A 20,839-nucleotide genomic window follows, 5' to 3' on the forward strand; every position below is an offset into this window, starting at 1 on the left:
AATAAAAATGTTTTTCAACATAATTCCTACACCAAATATGCAACATGTCTAATAATGCGTGAAGATATGTATCTTTGTTAGTTTTACTAGAAAAATTATCTTTTGTAAGTTTTGCAAAGAGGCAAGTTAGTTTTTTTAATTCAATATGACAGTATAACTGTCATACCAAATATGAAATATATAAACATAATTCCATAATTGAACATGCATTATGTCTAAAAATGCCTAAAATATTGTATCTATGTGAGTTATACAAGAATCAGTTAATTTGGTAAGGTGTACAATTACATAAATTAGGGCTTTACTCATAATGACAGTATACTGCTACATTCAATTTGACAGTTATTTAAACATAACTTCTAACCACAAATGCAAAATAGGCTAATAAAGCCTAAAACAACGCATCCATGTGAGTTTTACTCTAAACATATGCTATTTTAAGACTTGCAAACACAAAAAGTAGTTTTTTACTCATTATGACAGTATTGTTCTTTAAATCCTGAGATAATGCGAAATAAGCAATAAAAATGTTTTTCAACATAATTCCTACGCCAAACATGCAACATGTCTAATAATACGTGAAGATATGTATCTTAGTTAGTTTTACTAGAAAATTATATTTTGTAAGTTTTGCAAAGAGGCAAGTCAGTTTTTTTAATTTAATATGACAGTATAACTGTCATACCAAATATGAAATATATATAAACATAATTCCATAATTGAACATGCATTATGTCTAAAAATGACTAAAATATTGCATAAATGTGAGTTACACCAGAATCATGTAACTTGGTAAGGTTTACAAATACAAAAATTGTTTTTTTTTTTCATAATGACAGTATTACTGTTACATTCAATGTGACTGTTATTTAAACATAACTTCCTAATCACACATGTAATTAGGTCAATAAAGTCTAAAACAATGCATCCTTGTGTGTTTTACTCGAAACATTTGCTATTTTAAGGTTTGCAAACACAAAAAGTAGTTTTTTGCTCATTATGACAGTAATGTTCTTAAAATCCTGAGATAATGCGAAATAAGCAATAAAAAAGTTTTTCAACATAATTCCTTCACTAAACATACAACATGTCTAATAATGCCTGAAAACATGTATCTTTGTTAGTTTTACTAGAAAATTACCTTTTGTAAGTTTTGCAAAGAGGCAAGTTCGTTTTTTTAATTCAATATGAAAGTATAGCTGTCATACCAAATATGAAAGTTATATAAACATAACTCCAAAACTAAACATGCATTATGTCTAAAAATGCCTAAAATATTGTATATATGTGAGTTACACCAGAATCATGTAATTTGGTAAGGTTTACAAATACAAAAAAAAATTTTTTTCATAATGACAGTATAACTGCTACATTCAATTTGACTGTTATTTAATCAAAACTTCCTAATCACACATGCAAATAGGTTAATAAAACCTAAAACAATGCAACCTTGTGAGTTTTACTCGAAACATTTGGTATTTTAAGGTTTGCAAACACAAAAAGTAGTTTTTTGCTCTATGACAATAATGTTCTTAAAATCCTGAGATAATGCGAAATAAGCAATACAAATGTTTTTCAACATAATTCCTACACCTATGCAACAAGTCTAATAATGCGTGAAAATATGTATCTTTGTTTGTTTTACTAGAAAAAATATCTTTTTTAAGTTTTGCAAAGAGGCAAGTTAGTTTTTTCAATTCAATATGACAGTATAACTGTCATACCAAATATTTAAGTTATATGAACATAACTCCAAAATTGAACTTGCATTATGTCTAAAAATGCCTAAAATATTGTATCTATTGGAGTTTTACCAGAATCAGGTAATTTGGTAAGTTTTACAAATACAAAAATAGTTTTTTTTCATAATGACAGTATAACTGCTACATTCAATTTGACTGTTATTTAAACATAACTTCCTAATCACACATGCAAATAGGTTAATAAAGCCTAAAACAATGCATCCTTGTGAGTTTTACTCGAAACATTTGCTATTTTAAAGTTTGCAAACACAAAAAATAGTTTTTTACTCATTATGACAGTAATGTTCTTAAAATCCTGAGATAATGCGAAATAAGCAATAAAAATGTTTTTCAACATAATTCCTACATCAAACATGCAGCATGTCTAATAATGCCTGAAGACATGTATCTTTGTTAGTTTTACTAGAAAAAATATCTTTAGTAAGTTTTGCAAAGAGGCAAGTTAGTTTTTTCAATTCAATATGACAGTATAACTGTCATACCAAATATGAAAGTTATATAAACATAACTCCAAAATTGAACTTGCATTGTGTCTAAAAATGCCTAAAATATTGTATATATGTGAGTTATACAAGAATCAGTTAATTTGGTAAGGTGTACAATTACATAAATTAGGGGTTTACTCATAATGACAGTATAACTGCTACATTCAATTTGACTGTTATTTAAACATAACTTCCTAATCACACATGCAAATAGGTTAATAAAGCCTAAAACAATGCATCCTTGTGAGTTTTACTCGAAACATTTGCTATTTTAAAGTTTGCAAACACAAAAAATAGTTTTTTACTCATTATGACAGTAATGTTCTTAAAATCCTGAGATAATGCGAAATAAGCAATAAAAATGTTTTTCAACATAATTCCTACATCAAACATGCAACATGTCTAATAATGCCTGAAGACATGTATCTTTGTTAGTTTTACTAGAAAAAATATATTTTGTAAGTTTTGCAAAGAGGCAAGTTAGTTTTTTCAATTCAATATGACAGTATAACTGTCATACCAAATATGAAAGTTATATAAACATAACTCCAAAATTGAACTTGCATTGTGTCTAAAAATGCCTAAAATATTGTATCTATGTGAGTTATACAAGAATCAGTTAATTTGGTAAGGTGTACAATTACATACATTAGGGGTTTACTCATAATGACAGTATACTGCTACATTCAATTTGACAGTTATTTAAACATAACTTCTAACCACACATGCAAAATAGGCTAATAAAGCCTAAAACAATGCATCCATGTGAGTTTTACTCTAAACATATGCTATTTTTAAGGCTTGCAAACACAAAAAGTAGTTTTTTACTCATTATGACAGTAATGTTCTTTAAATCCTGAGATAATGCGAAATAAGCAATAAAAATGTTTTTCAACATAATTCCTACGCCAAACATGCAACATGTCTAATAATACGTGAAGATATGTATCTTTGTTAGTTTTACTAGAAAAATTATATTTTGTAAGTTTTGCAAAGAGGCAAGTTCGTTTTTTTAATTCAATATGAAAGTATAGCTGTCATACCAAATATGAAAGTTATATAAACATAACTCCAAAACTAAACATGCATTATGTCTAAAAATGCCTAAAATATTGTATATATGTGAGTTACACCAGAATCATGTAATTTGGTAAGGTTTACAAATACAAATTTTTTTTTTTTCATAATGACAGTATAACTGCTACATTCAATTTGACTGTTATTTAAACATAACTTCCTAATCACACATGCAAATAGGTTAATAAAGCCTAAAACAATGCATATCCTTGTGAGTTTTACTCGAAACATTTGCTATGTTAAAGTTTGCAAACACAAAAAGTAGATTTTTACTCATTATGACAGTAATGTTCTTAAAATCCTGAGATAATGCGAAATAAGCAATAAAAATGTTTTTCAACATAATTCCTACACCAAACATGCAACATGTCTAATAATGCGTGAAGATATCTATCTTTGTTAGTTTTACTATAAAAAAATATATTTTGTAAGTTTTGCAAAGAGTCAAGTTAGATTTTTTAATTCAATATGACAGTATAACTGTCATACCAAATATGAAAGTTATATAAACATAACTCCAAAATTGAACCTGCATTATGTCTAAAAATGCCTAAAATATTGTATCTATAAGAGTTACACCAAAATCAGGTAATTTGGTAAGGTTTACAAATACAAAAATTGTTTTTTTTCATAATGACAGATAACTGCTACATTCAATTTGACAGTTATTTAAACATAACTTCCTAACCACACATGCAAAATAGGCTAATAAAGCCTAAAACAATGCATCCTTGTGAGTTTTACTCGAAACATATGCTATTTTAAGGCTTGCAAACACAAATAGTAGTTTTTTTACTCATTATGACAGTAATACATGGCTAATTACGCCTTGAAAACTGTATCTTTGTGAATTTTACTGGGAAAAATTTTTTTTGTAAGGTTTATAAAGACACAAGTTATTTTTTTTTTTTTACTCAATATGATGGTATAACTGTCATACTAAACATAAAAGTTGTATAAACATAACTCCAAACCCAAACATGCATTATGTCTAAAAATGCCTGCAATATTGTATCTATGTGATTTTTACCAGAATCAGGTATTTTTGGTAAGGTTTACAAATACAAAAATTTGGTTTTAATCACTATGACAGTATACTGTCACATTCAATCTGACAGTTATTTAAACATACTGTAACTCCTAAACCACAAATACAAAATGGCTAATAATGCCTGGAAAAATGTATATTTGTGAGTTTTCCTGGAAAACATTTTTTTTAATAAGTTTTGTAAAGAAACAAGTTAGTTTTTTTACTTAATATGACAGTCATGATGTCATACTAAATATGAAAGTTAAATAAACATAACTCCAAAACTAAACTTGTAATACGTCTAAAAATGCCTGTAATATTGAATATATGTGAGTTTTCCCAGATTCAGGTAAGGTTTACAAATACAAAAATTGGGTTTTACTCATAATGACAGTATAACTGCCATGTTCAAAATAACAGTTATTTAAACATAACTCCTAAACCAAACATGCTAAATAGCTAATAATGCATGGAGAAATGTATCTTTGTGAGTTTTACTAGAAAACAATATTTTGTAAGGTTTGTAAAGACAAAAGTTTTTTTTTTTACTCAATATGATGATATACTGTCAAACTAAATATAAAAGTAATATACACATCATTCCAAAACCAAACTCCTCAACCAAACTTGCAATCCGTCTTAAACTGCCTGTAATATTGTATCTATGTGAGTTTTACCAGAATTAGGAATTTTGGTAAGGTTTATAAATACAAAAATTAGGTTTTACTCATAATGACAGTATAACTGCCACCCTCAATATGACGGTTATGTTAACATAACTCCTAAACCACACATGCAAAATGGCTAATAATGCCTGGAGAAATGTATCTTTGTGAGTTTTACAGGAAAAACAATATTTTGTAAGGTTTGATAAGCCACAAAATAGTTTTGTTTATTCAATGTTTGTATAACTGTCATAATAAATGTAAAAGTTATATAAATATAACTCCAATACCAAACATGCAATCCGTCTAAAAATACCTGTAATATTGAATCTATGTGAGTTTTACTAGAATCAGGTATTTTGTTAAGGTTTACAAATACAAAAATTAGGTTTTACTCACTATGACAGTATACTGTCACATTCAATCTGACTGTTATTTAAACACAAATTCTAAACCACAGATGCAAAATGGCTAATAATAACTAGATAAATGTATTTTTGTGAATTTTACTGGAAAAAAAATATTTTGTAAGGTTTGTATAGACACAAGTTAGTTTTTTGAGTTTTTTTTACTCAATATGATGCAAACATGCTTTATGTCTAAAAAATCCTGTAATATTTTATCCATGTGTGTTTTATCAGAATCAGTTATTTTGGTAATTTTACAAATACAAAAAATAGGTTTTACTCATAATGACAGTATATCTGCCACACTCAATATGACAGTTATTTAAACATAACTCTAAACCAAACATGGTTAATGGCTAATAATGCCTGGAGAAATGTATCTTTGTGAGTTTTACTGGAAACATTTTTTTTTTTAAGGTTTATAAAGACACAAGTTAGTTTTTTTTACTCAATAGGACAGTATAACTGTAATACTAAATGTAAAAAATATATAAACATAACCAAAACCAAACATGCATTATGTTCAAAAATGCCTGTAATTTTGTATCCATGCGAGTTTTACTAAAATCAATTTGTGTTTGTTTGCAATTACAAAATATTGGTTTTACTCACCATGATAGTATACTGTCACATTAAATTTGACAGTTATTTAAACATAACTACCAAACCACACATGCAAAATGGCTATAATGCCTGGAGAAATGTATCTTTGTGAGATTACTGGAAAAACATATTTTGTAAGGATTGTAAAGAAACAATTTAGTTTTTTTTACATAATATGATAAGATGACGACTTTTCCAGGGTGTACGCCGCCTTCCGCCCGATTGTAGCTGAGATAGGCTCCAGCGCCCCCCGCGACCCCGAAGGGAATAAGCGGTAGAAAATGGATGGATGGATGGACAGTATAACTGTCACTCTAAATGTAAAAGTAGTACAAACATAACTCCAAAACCAAACATGCATTATGTCTAAAAATGCCTGTAATATTGTATCCATGTGAGTTTTACTAGAGTCAGTTGTTTTTGTAAGTTTTGCTAATACAAAATATTGGTTTTACTCACTATGACAGTATACTGTCACATTCAATCTGACAGCTATTTAAACATAACTCCTAAACCACACATGCAAAATGACTAATAATGCCTGGAAAAATGTATCTCTGTGAATTTTACTGGAAACAAATATTTTGTAAGGTTTGTAAAATTACAAGTTTGTTATTTTTTACTCAATTTGACAGTATAACTGTCATACTAAATATGACATTTATATACACATAACTCTAAAACCAAACTTGCAATCCGTCTAAAAATGCCTGTAATATTGAATGTGAGTTTTACCAGAATCAGGTATTTTGGTAAGGTTTACAAATACAAAAAATAGGTTTTACTCATAATGACAATATAACTGCCACATTTAACATGACAGGTATTTAAACATAATTCCTAAACCACAAATGCAAAATGGCTAATAATGCCTGCAGCAATGTTTCTTTGTGAGTTTTCCTGGAACAATAAAATAAATTTGTAAGATTTGTAAAGACACACGTTAGTTTTTTACTTAATATGACAGTATAACTGGCATACTAAATATGAAAGTTAAATAAACATAACTCCAAAACCAACTTGCAATTCGTCTAAAAATGCCTCTAATATTGTATCAATGTGAGTTTTACCAGGATCAGGTATTTTGGTAAGGTTTACAGATACACAAATTTGGTTTTACTCATGATGACAGTATAACTGCCACATTTAATATGACAGTTATGTAAACATAACTCCTATACCACAAATGCAAAATGGTTAATAATGCCTGGAGAAATGTATCTTTTTAAGTTTTACAGGAAAAAAAAACAATTTTGTAAGGTTTGTAATGACTGCGATGAGATTGCGACTTGTCCAGGGTGTACCCCGCCTTCCGCCCGATTGTAGCTGAGATGGGCTCCAGCGCCCCCCGCGACCCCAAAGGGAATAAGCGGTAGAAAATGGATATAAACATAATTCCAAAACCAAATATGCAATCCATCTAAAAATGCCTGTAATATTGAATATATGTGCGTTTTATCAGATTCAGGTATTTTGGTAAGGTTTACGAATAAAAAAATTAGGTTTTACTCATAGTGACAATATAACTGCTACACTCAATATGACAGTTAATTAAACATAACTCCTAAAACACAAATACAAAATGACTAATAATGCCTAGAGAGATGTATATTTGTGAATTTTACTGGAAAACAATATTTTGTAAGATTTGTAAAGATACAAATTAGTTTTTTTTTACTCAATATGATGGTATAACTGTCATACTAAATATGAAAGTTATATTAACATAACTCCAAAACCAATGAATCTATGTTCGTTTTACTAGAATCAGGTATTTTGGTAGGGTTTACAAATACAAAAAATACGTTTTACTCATAATGACAGTATAACTGCCACATTTAATTTGACAGTTATGTAAACATAACTCCTATACCACACATGCAAAATGGTTAATAATGCCTGGAGAAATGTATCTTTGTGAGTATTACTGGAAAAAACGAATTTGTAAGGTTTATAAAGATACAAGTTAAATTTTTTACTCAATATGATGATATAGCTGTCATACTAAATATGAAAGTTATATTAACAAAACTCCAAAACCAATGAATTAATGTTCGTTTTACTAGAATCGGGTATTTTGGTAAGGTTTACAAAAACAAAAAATAGGTTTTACTCATAATGACAGTAAAACTGCCAAATTCAATATGACAGTTATGTAAACATAACTCCTATACCACACATGCAAAATGGTTAATAATGCCTTGAGAAATGTATCTTTGTGAGTTTTACTGGAAAAAACGAATTTGTAAGGTTTATAAAGATACAAGTTAAATTTTTTACTCAATATGATGATATAACTGTCATACTAAATATGAAAGTTATATTAACATAACTCCAAAACCAATGAATCTATGTTCGTTTTACTAGAATCAGGTATTTTGGTAAGGTTTAAAAAAACAAAAAATAGGTTTTACTCATAATGACAGTATACTGCCACATTCAATATGACAGTTATGTAAACATAACTCCTAAACCACACATGCAAAATGGTTAATAATGCCTGGAGAAATGTATCTTTTTAAGTTTTATAGGAAAAAAAAAACAATTTTGTAAGGTTTGTAAAGACTGCGATGAGGTGGCGACTTGTCCAGGGTGTAACCCGCCTTCCGCCCGATTGTAGCTGAGATAGGTTCCAGCGCCCCCCGCGACCCCAAAGAAAATAAGCGGTAGAAAATGGATGGATGGATGGGTTTGTAAAGACACAAGTTATTTTTTTCTTACTCAATATGACAGTAAGATTGTCATACTAAATGTAAAAAAATTATAAACATAACTCCAAAACCAAACATGCATTATGTCTAAAAATGCCTGTAATATTGTAATCATGTGAATTTAACTAGAATCAGTTGTTTTTGTAAGGTTTGCAAATACAAAATATTGGTTTAACTCACTATGACAGTATACTGTCACATTCAATCTGAGAGTTATTTAAACATAACTCCTAAACCAAACATGTTTTATGTCTGAAAATTCCTGTAGTATTGTATCGATATGAGTTTTACCAGAATCAGGTATTTTGGTAAGGTTTACAAATACAAAAAATTGGTTTTACTCATAATGACAATATAACTGCCACACTCATTATGACAGCTATTTAAACATAATTCCTAAACCAAACATGATACATGGCTAATAATGCCTGGAGAAATGTATCTTTGTGATTTTTTTATAGAAAAAAATATTTTGTAAGGTTTGTAAAGACAAAAGTTAATTTTTTTTTTTACTCAATATGATGGTATAACTGTGTTACTAAAAATGAAAGTTATATAAACATAATTCCAAAACAAACATGTTTTATGTCTAAAAATTCCTGTAATATTGTATCTATATGAGTTTTATGTATTTTAACATAACTCCTAAACCACACATGCAAAATGGCTAATAATGCCTGGAGAAATGTATCTTTGTGAGTTTTACAGGAAAAACAATATTTTGTAAGGTTTGATAAGACACAAAATAGGTTTTTTTATTCAATATGTTTGTATGACTGTCAAAATAAATGTAAAAGTTATATAAACATAACTCCAATACCAAACATGCAATCCGTCTCAAATGCCTGTAACATTGAATCTATGTGAGTTTTACTAGAATCAGGTATTTTGTTAAGGTTTACAAATAAAAAATGTAGGTTTTACTCACTATGACAGTATACTGTCACATTCAATCTGACTTTCATTTAAACACAAATTCTAAACCACAGATGCAAAATGGCTAATAATAACTGGAGAAATGTATTTTTGTGAGTTTTACTGATAAAAAAAATATTTTGTAAGGTTTGTATGGACACAAGTTAGTTTTTTTTACTCAATATGATGCAAACATGCTTTATGTCTAAAAAAAATCCTGTAATATTTTATCCATGTGAGTTTTATCAGAATCAGTTATTTTGGTAATTTTACAAATACAAAAAATAGGTTTTACTCATAATGACAGTATATCTGCCACACTCAATATGACCTGGAGAAATGCATCCTTGTGAGTTATACTAGAAAAAATATTTTGTAAGGTTTGTAAAGAAAAAAGTTATTTTTTTACTCAATATGATGGTATAACTGTCAAACTAAATATAAAAGTAATATAAACATAATTCCAAAACCAAACTCCTAAACCAAACTTGCAATCCGTCTTAAACTGCCTGTAATATTGAATCTATATGAGTTTGACCAGAATCAGGTATTTTGGTAAGGTTTACAAATACAAAACTTGGGTTTTACTCATGACAGTATAACTGCATTATTTGATATGACAGTTATTTAAACATAACTCCTGAACCAAACATGCTAAATGGCTATTAATGCCTGGAGAAATGTATACAAACATAACTCCAAAACCAAACATGCATTATGTCTAAAAATGCCTTTAGTATTGTATCTATGTGAGTTTTACCAGAATCAGGTATTTTGGTAAGGTTGAAAAATACAAAAAATAGGTTTTTCTCATAATGACAGTATAACTGCCACATTGACTGCCACCAAACATGCATGATGTCTAAAAATGCCTATAATTTTGTATCCATGTGAGTTTTACTAGAATCAGTTGTTTTTTTTAAGGTTTACAAATACAAAATATGAGTTTTACTCATAATGACAGTATACTGTCACATTTAATCTGACAAAATGGCTTAAAATGCCTTGAGGAATGTATCTTTGTTAATTTTACTGGAAAAAATATTTTGTAAGGTTTGTAAAGACACGATTTAGTTGTTTTTTTTTTTACACAGTTTAACAGTATAGCTGTCATACTATATATGAAAGTTATATAAACACAACTCCAAAACCAAATATTCAATCCGTCTAAAAATGCCTGTAATATTGAATACATGTGAGTTTTATCAGAATCAGGTATTTTGGTAAGGTTTACAAAAACAAAAATTAGGTCTTACTCATAGTGACGGTATAACTTCCACACTCAATATGACAGTTAATTAAACATAACTCCTAAAACACAAATGCAAAATGACTAATAATGCCTAGAGAATGTGAATTTTACTGGAAAACAATATTTTGTAAGGTTTGTAAAGATACAAATTATTTTTTGTTTTTTACTCAATATGATGGTCTAACTTTCATACTAAATATGAAAGTTATGTAAACATAACACCAAAACCAAACATGCTTTATGTCTAAAAATTCCTGTAATATTGTATCGATGTGGGTTTTACCAGAATCAGGTATTTTGGTAAAGTTTACAATTACAAAAAATAGGTTTTACTCATGATGACAGTATAACTGCCACACTCAATATGACATTTGTTTAAACATAACTCCTAAACCAAACATGATAAATGGCTAATTATGCCTGGAGAAATGTATCTTTGTGAGTTTTACTGGGAACATTTTTTTTTGTAAGGTTTATAAAGACACAAGTTAGGTTTTTTTTTTTTACTCAATAGGATGGTATAACTGTCATACTAAATATAAAAGTTGTATAAACATAACTCCAAAACCAAACATGCATTATGTCTAAAAATGCCTGCAATATTGTATCTGTGTGATTTTTACCAGAATCAAGTATTTTTGGTAAGGTTTACAAATACAAAAATTAGGTTTTACTCAATATGACAGTATAACTGTCATACTACATGCGGAAAATATATAAACATGACTCCAAAACCAAACTTGCAATCCTTTTGTATTTGCAAACGTTCCAAAAACAACTGATTCTAGTAAAACTCACATGGATATAATATTACAGTTATTTTTAGATATAATGCATGTTTGGTTTTGGAGTTATGTTTATAAAACTTTTACATTTAGTATGACAGTTATAATGTCATATTGAGTAAAAAAAATAACTTGTCTTTACAAACTTTACAATTTTTTCCAAGCATTATTAGCCATTTTGCATGTGTGGTTTAGGAGTTATATTTAAATAACTGTCATATTGAGTGTGGAAGTTATACTGTCATTATGAGTAAAACCTTATTTTTGTATTTGTAAACCTTACCAAAATACCTGATTGTGGTAAAACTCACATAGATACAATATTACAGGCATTTTTAGACATAATGCATGTTTGGTTTTGGAGTTATGTTTATATAACTTTCACATTTAGTATGACAGTTATACTGTCATATTAAGTAAAAAAAAATAACTTGTGTCTTTACAAACCTTACAAAATTTATTTCCCAGTAAAACTCACAAAGATACATTTCTCCAGGCATTATTAGTCATTTTGTATGTGTGGTTTAGGAGTTATGTTTAAATAACTGTCAGATTGAATGTGACAGTATACTGTCATAGTGAGTAAAACCAATATTTTGTATTTGCAAACCTTACAAAAACAACTTATTCTAGTAAAACTCACATGGATACAATATTACAGGCATTTTTAGACAGAAAGCGTGTTTGGTTTTGGAGTTATGTTTATATAAATTTTACATTTAGTATGAGAGTTATACTGTCATATGGAGTGAAAAAACAACTAACTTGTGTCTTTACAAACCTTACAAAAAAATTTTTTTCCAGTAAAACTCACAAAAATGCATTTCGCCAGTCACAATTAGCTATTTAGCATGTTTGGTTTAGGAGTTATGTTTAAATAACTGTCATTTTGAACGTGGCAGTTATACTGTCATTATGAGTAAAACCTAATTTTTGTATTTGTAAACCTTCCCAAAATACCTGATTCAGGTAAAACTCACAGAGATTCAATATTACAGGCAATTTTAGACGAATTGCAAGTTTGATTTTGGAGTTATGTTTATATAACTTTCATACTTAGTATGACAGTTATACTGTCATATTGAGTAAAAAAAACTAATTTGTGTTTTTACAAACCTTACAAAATATTTTTTTTTCCAGTAAAATTCACTGAGATACATTTTTCCATAATTATTAGTCATTTTGCATGTGTGGTTTAGGAGTTATGTTTAAATAACTGTCAGATTGAATGTAACATTATACTGTCATAGTGAGTAAAACCAATATTTTGTATTTGAAAACCTTACAAAAACAACTGATTCTACTAAAACTCACATGGATACAATATTACGGGCATTTTTAGACAAAATGCATGTTTGGTTTTGGAGTTATGTTTATATAACTTTTCCATTTAGTATGACAGTTATACTGTCTTTTTGAGTTAAAAAAAACTAACTTGTGTCTTTACAAACCTTACAATTTTTTTTCCCAGTAAAACTCACAAAGATACATTTCTCCAGGCATTATTAACCATTTTGCATGTGTGGTATAGGAGTTATGTTTACATAACTGTCATATTAAATGTGGCAGTTATACTGTCATTATGAGTAAAACCAAATTTGTGTATATGTAAACCTTACCAAAATACCTGATTCTGGTAAAACTCACATAGATACAATATTACAGGCATTTTTAGACGTATTGCAAGTTTGGTTTTGGAGTTATGTTTATTTAACTTTTATATTTAGTATGCCAGTTATACCGTCATATTAAGTAAAAAACTAACTTGTGTCTTTACAAACCTTACAATTGTATTTATTTTTTTCCAGGAAGACTCACAAATATACCTTGCTCAAGGCATTATTAGCCATTTTGCATTTGTGGTTTAGGAATTATGTTTAAATACCTGTCATGTTAAATGTGGCAGTTATATTTTCATTATGAGTAAAACCTATCTTTTGTATTTGTAAACCTTACCAAAATACCTGATTCTGGTAAAACTCACATAGATACAATATTACAGGAATTTTTAGACATAAAACATGTTTGGTTTTGGAGTTATGTTTATAACTTTCATATTTAGTATGACAGTGATACCATTATATTGAGTAAAAAAAAAAACTTGTGTCTATATAAACCTTACTTTTTTTTTTTCCAGTAAAACTCACAAAGATACATTTCTCAGGGTATAATTAGCCATTTATCATGTTTGGTTAAGGAGTTATGTTTAAATAACTGTCATATTGAGTTTGGCAGTTATACTGTCATTTTGAGTAAAACCTAGATTTTGTATTTGTAAACCTTACCAAAATACCTGATTCTGGTAAAAATCACATAGATACAAAAGTACAGGCATTTTTAGACATAATGCATGTTTGGTTTTGGAGTTATGTTTATACAACTTTCTTATTTAGTATGACAGTTATATCATTATATTGAGTAAAAAAAAAAAATGTGTGTCTTTATAAACCTTACTTTTTTTTTTTAGACGGATTGCATATTTGGTTTTGGAGTTGTGTTTATATAACTTTTATATATAGTATGACAGCTGTACTGTTAAATTGTGTAAAAAAACAACAACAACTAAATTGTGTCTTTACAAACCATACAAATTATTTTTTCCAGTAAAATTCACAAAGATACATTCCTCAAGGCATTATTAGCCTTTTTGTCAGATTAAATGTGACAGTATACTGTCATTATGAGTAAAACTAATATTTTTTATTTGTAAACCTTACAAAAACAACTGGTTCTAGTAAAACTCACATTTTTTTCCCCCCAAAACTCACAAATATACATTTCTACAGGCATAATTAGCCATTTATCATGTTTGGTTTAGGAGTTATGTTTAAACAACTGTCATATTGAGTGTGGCAGTTATACTGTCATTATGAGTAAAACTTTTTTTTTGTATTTGTAAACCTTACCAAAATACCTGATTCTGGTTAAACCCACATCGATACAATATTACAGTAATTTTTAGACATAAAGCATGTTTGGTTTTGGAGTTATGTTTATATAACTTTCATATTTAGTATGAAAGTTATACCATCATATTGAGTAAAAAACAACAAATATTTTGTATCTTTACAAACCTTACAAAATATTGTTTTCCAGTAAAATTCACAAATATACCTTTCTCTAGGCATTATTAGTCATTTTGCATTTGTGTTTTAGGAGTTATTAGGAGTAATTAACTGTCATATTGAGTGTGGCAGTTATACTGTCACTATGAGCAAAACATAATTTTTGTATTCGTAAACCTTACCAAAATACCTGATTCTGATAAAACTCACATATATTCAATATTACAGGCATTTAAACGGATTGCATATTTGGTTTTGGAGTTGTGTTTTTTTAACTTTCATATATAGTATGACAGCTATACTGTTAAATTGTGTAAAAAAAAAAAAAACTAACTCGTGTCTGTACCAAAATACCTGATTCTGGTAAAACTCATATAGATTCAATATTACAGGCAGTTTAAGACGGATTGCAAGTTTGGTTTAGGAGTTTGTTTTTGGAATTATGTTTATATTAATTTTATAATTAGTATGACAGCTGTACTGTTAAAGTGTGTAAAAAAATAATAAAAAATAACTCGTGTCTTTACCAAAATACCTGAATCTGATAAAACTCTCATATATTCAATATTACAGGCATTTTTAGACGGATTGCATATTTGGTTTTGGAATTATGTTTATATAACTTTCATATATAGTATGACAGCTAAACTGTTAAATTGTGTTAAAAAAAAAACTAACTTGTGTCTTTACAAACCTTACAAAATATATTTTCCAGTAAATCTCACAAAGATACATTCCTCAAGGCATTATTAGCTATTTTGTCAGTATACTGTCATTATGAGTAAAACTAATATTTTTATTTGTAAACTTTACAAAAACAACTGATTATAGTAAAACTCACATGGATACAAAATTATAAGCATTTTTAAACACAATGCATGTTTGGTGGCAGTCAATGTGGCAGTTATACTGTCATTATGAGTAAAACCTAATTTTTGTAATTGTACACCTTACCAAATTACCTGATTCTGGTGAAACTCACATAGATACAATATTACAGGCATTTTTAGACATAATGCATGTTCAGTTTTGGAGTTATGTTTATATAACTTTCATATTTGGTATGACAGTTACTCTGTCATATTGAATTAAAAAAACTTATTTGCCTCTTTGCAAAACTTACAAAAGATAATCTTTTTCTTCAGGTATTATTAGACATGTTGCATGTTTGGTGTAGGAATTATGTTGAAAACTTTTTTATTGCTTATTTCGCATTATCTCAGGATTTTAAGAACATTACTGTCTTAATGAGTAAAAAAACTACTTTTTGTGTTTGTAAGCCTTAAAATAGCATATGTTTCGAGTAAAACTCACAAAGATGCACTGTTTTAGGCTTTATTAGCCTTTTTGCATGTGTGGTTAGGAAGTTATGTTTAAATAACTGTCAAATTGAATGTAGCAGTTATCTGTCATTATGAGTAAACCCCTAATTTATGTAATTTTTACTTTACCAAATTAACTGATTCTTTTAAAACTCCCATAGATACAATATTTTAGGCGTTTTTAGACATAATGCATGTATAATTTTGGAGTTATGTTTATATAACCTTTATATTTAGTATGGCAGTTATACTGTCATATTGAATAAAAAAAAAACTAACTTACGTCAAGGCAAAACTTACAAAAGATATTTTTTCAAGTGAAACTAACAAGGATACATGTATCTAGGCGTTATTAGACAAGTTGCATGTTTGGTGTAGGAATTATGATGAAAAACATTTTTATTGCTTATTTCGCATTATCTCAGGATTTTAAGAACATTACTGTCATAATGAGTAAAAAACTACTTTTTGTGTTTGCAAGCCTTAAAAAAGCATATGTTTCGAGTAAAACTCACAAGGATGCATTGTTTTAGGCTTTATTAGCCTATTTTGCATGTGTGGTTAGAAGTTGTTTAAATAACTGTCAAATTGAATGTAGCAGTCAAACATAATTCCAAAACCAAATATGCAATCCGTCTAAAAATGCCTGTAATATTGAATATATGTGAGTTTTATCAGATTCAGGTATTTTGGTAAGGTTTACGAATACAAAAATTAGGTTTTACTCATAGTGACAATATAACTGCCACACTCAATATGACAGTTAATTAAACATAACTCTTAAAACACAAATGCAAAATGACTAATAATGCCTAGAGAAATGTATATTTGTGAATTTTACTGGAAAACAATATTTTGTATTATTTGTAAAGATACAAATTAGTTGTATTTTTTACTCAATATGATGGAATACTGTCATACTAAATATGAAAGTTATATAAACATAACTCCAAAACCAAACATGCTTTATGTCAAAAAATTCCTGTTACTTTGTATCGGTGTGGGTTTTACCAGAATCAGGTATTTTGGTAAGGTTTACAAATACAAAAAATAGGTTTTTATTTATAATGACACACAAAACAATAACTGCCACACTCAATATGACAGTTATTTAAACATAACTCCTAAACCAAACATGTATTATGTCTAAAAATGCCTGCAATATTGTATCTATGTGATTTTTACCAGAATAAGGTATTTTTGGTAAGGTATACAAATACAAAAATTAGGTTTTAGTCACTATGACAGTATACTGTCACATTCAATCTGACAGTTATTTAAACATACTGTAACTCCTAAACAACAAATACAAAATGGCTAATAATGCCTGGAGAAATGTATCTTTTTGAGATTTCCTGGAAAAAAAATTTTTTTTATAAGGTTTGTAAAGACACAAGTTAGTATTTTTTACTTAATATGACAGTATAACTGTCATACTAAATATGAAAGTTAAATAAACATAACTCCAAAACCAAACTTGCAATACGTCTAAAAATGCCTGTAATATTGAATCTATGTGAGTTTTACCAGAATCAGGTATTTAGGTAAGGTTTACAAATACAAAAATTGGGTTTTACTCATAATGACAGTATAACTGCCATATTCAAAATAACAGTAATTTAAACACAAATCCTAAACCAAACATGCTAAATAGCTAATAATGCCTGGAGAAATGTATCTTTGTGAGTTTTACTAGACAAAAATATTTTGTAAGGTTTGTAAAGACAAAAGTTTTTTTTTTTTTTACTCAATATGATGGTATAACTGTCTAACTAAATTTAAACGTAATATGAACATAATTCCAAAACCAAACTTCTTAACCAAACTTGCAATCCGTCTTAAACTGCCTGTAATATTGAATCTATATGAGTTTTACCAGAATCAGGTATTTTGGTAAGGTTTACAAATACAAAACTGGGGTTTTACTCATAATGACAGTATAACTGCATTATTTGATACGACAGTTATGTAAACATAACTCCTAAACCAAACATGATAAATGCTAATAATGCCTGGAAAAATGTATATAAACATAACTCCAAAACCAAACATACATTATGTCCAAAAATGCCTGTAATATTGTATCTATGTGAGGTTTACCAGAATCAGGTATTTTGGTAAGGTTTATAAATACAAAATTTAGGTTTTACACATAATGACACTGTAACTGCCATGTTCAAAATAACAGTTATTTAAACATAACTCCTGAAACGAACATGCTAAATGGCTATTAATGCCTGGAGAAATGTATACAAACATAACTCCAAAACCAAACATGCATTATGTCTTAAAATGCCTTTAGTATTGTATTTATGTGAGTTTTACCAGAATCAGGTAAGGTTTACATATACACAAATTTGGTTTTACTCATAATGACAGTATAACTGCCACAATTAATATGACAGTTATGTAAACATAACTCCTGTACCACACATGCAAAATGGTTAATAATGCCTTGAGAAATGTATCTTTGTGAGTTTTACTGGAAAAAACGAAATTGTAAGGTTTATAAAGACACACGTTCAATTTTTTACTCAATATGATGATATAACTGTCATACTAAATATGAAAGTTATATAAACATAACTCCAAAACCAATGAATCTATGTTCGTTTTACTAGAATCAGGTATTTTGGTAAGGTTTACAAAAAAAAGAAAAAAGGTTTTACTCATAATGACAGTATAACTGCCACATTCAATATGACAGTTATGTAAACATAACTCCTAAACCACACATGCAAAATGGTTAATAATGCCTGGAGAAATGTATCTTTTTAAGTTTTACAGTGAAAAAAATATATTTTGTAAGGTTTGTAAGGACTGCGATGAGGTGGCGACTTGTCCAGGGTGTACGCCGCCTTCCGCCCGATCGTAGCTGAGATAGGCTCCAGCGCCCCTCGCGACCCCAAAGGGAATAAGCGATAGAAAATAGATGGATGGATGGGTTTGTAAAGACACAAGTTATTTTTTTTTTACTCAATATGACATATGACATACTAAATGTAAAAAAATTATAAACATAACTCCAAAACCAAACATGCATTATGTCTAAAAATGCCTGTAATATTGTATTCATGTGAGTTTAACTAGAATCAGTTGTTTTTGTAAGGTTTGCAAATTCAAAATATTGGTTTTACTCACTATGACAGTATACTGTCACATTCAATCTGACAGTTATTTAAACATAACTCCTAAACCAAACATGTTTTATGTCTAAAAAATCCTGTATTATTGTATCTATATGAGTTTTACCAGAATCAGGTATTTTGGTAAGGTTTACAAAAACAAAATATAGGTTTTACTCATAATGACAATATAATTACCACACTCCACATGACAGTTATTTATAGATAATTCCTAAACCAAACATGATACATGGCTAATAATGCCTGGAGAAATGTATATTTGTGATTTTTCCTAGAAAAAAAATATTTTGTAAGGTTTGTAAAGACAAAAGTTAGTTCTTTTTTACTCAATATGATGGTATAACTGTCACACTAAATATGAAAGTTATATGAACATAATTCCAAAACTAAACTATGAAACCAAACTTTCAATATGTCTTAAACTGCCTGTAATATTGAATCTATGTGAGTTTTACCAGAATCAGGTATTTTGGTAAGGTTGACAAATACAAAAATTAGGTTTTACTCATAATGACAGTATAACTGCCACATTGACTGCCACCAAACATGCATTATGTCTAAAAATGCTTATAATTTTGTATCCATGTGAGTTTTACTAGAATCAGTTGTTTTTGTAAGGTTTACAAATACAAAATATTAGTTTTACTCATAATGACAGTATACTGTCACAATTAATCCGACAAAATGGCTAATAATGCCTTGAGGAATGTATCTTTGTGAGTTTTACTGGAAAAAATATTTTGTAAGGTTTGTAAAGACACAAGTTAGTTTTTTTTTTACACAATTTAACAGTATAGCTGTCATACTATATATGAAAGTTATATAAACATAATTCCAAAACCAAATATGCAATCCATCTAAAAATGCCTGTAATATTGAATATATGTGGGTTTTACCAGAATCAGGTATTTTGGTAAGGTTTACAAATACAAAAAATAGGTTTTACTCATAATGACAGTATAACTGCCACACTCAATATGACAGTTATTTAAACATAACTTCTAAACCAAACATGATAAATGACTAATTTTGCCTGGAGAAATTTATCTTTGTGAGTTTTACTGGGGGAAAAAAATTGTAAGGTTTATAAAGACACAAGTTATTTTTTTTTTTACTCAATATGATGGTATAACTGTCATACTAAATATAAAAGTAATATAAACATCATTCCAAAACCAAACTCCTGTAATGTTGAATCTATATGAGTTTTACCAGAATCAGGTATTTTGGTAAGGTTTACAAATACAAAAATTAGGTTTTACTCATAATGACAGTACAACTGCCACCCTCAATATGACGGTTATGTTAACATAACTCCTAAACACACATGCAAAATGGCTAATAATGCCTGGAGAAATGTATCTTTGTGAGTTTTACAGGAAAAAATATATTTTGTAAGGTTTGATAAGACAAAAAATAGGATTTTTTATTCAATATGTTTGTAATACTGTCATAATAAATGTAAAAGTTATATAAACATAACTCCAATACCAAACATGCAATCCGTCTAAAAATGCCTGTAATATTGAATCTATGTGAGTTTTACTAGAATCAGGTATTTTGTTAATGTTTACAAATACAAAAAATAGGTTTTACTCACTATGACAGTAAAC

This window comes from Nerophis lumbriciformis, linkage group LG22 (assembly GCF_033978685.3).
Source record: "Nerophis lumbriciformis linkage group LG22, RoL_Nlum_v2.1, whole genome shotgun sequence".
Lineage (NCBI taxonomy): Eukaryota > Metazoa > Chordata > Actinopteri > Syngnathiformes > Syngnathidae > Nerophis > Nerophis lumbriciformis.